Below are 479 nucleotides of genomic sequence, written 5' to 3'. Positions count from 1 at the left end.
GGCAGGCCAACATTCAAATTCAGGAAATACAGAGAATGCCACAAAGACACTCCTTGAGAAGAGCAACTCCAAGACACATAATTGTCAGATTCACCAAAGTTGAAATGAAGGGAAAAATGTTAAGGGCAGTCAGAGAGAAAGGTTGGGTTACCCACAAAGGGAAGCCCATCAGACTAACAGCAGATCTCTTGGCAGAAACTCTACAAACCAGAAGAGAATGGGGGCCAATATTCAACATTCTTAAAGAAAAGAATTTTCAAACCAGAATTTCATATCCAGCCACACGAACTTTCATAAGTGAAGAAGAAATAAAATCCTTTACAGACAAGCAAATGCTGAGAGATTTTGTCACCACCAGGCCTGCCCTACAAGAGATCCTAAAGGAAGCACTAAACAGGGAAAGGAACAGCAGGTACCAGCCACTGCAAAACCATGCCAAAATGTAAAGACCATCGATGCTAGGAAGAAACTGCATCAAC

The sequence above is a fragment of the Piliocolobus tephrosceles genome, chromosome Y (genome assembly GCF_002776525.5).
Source record: "Piliocolobus tephrosceles isolate RC106 chromosome Y, ASM277652v3, whole genome shotgun sequence".
In the NCBI taxonomy this organism is placed as follows: Eukaryota; Metazoa; Chordata; class Mammalia; order Primates; family Cercopithecidae; genus Piliocolobus; species Piliocolobus tephrosceles.
This window is presented reverse-complemented; position numbering follows the sequence as displayed.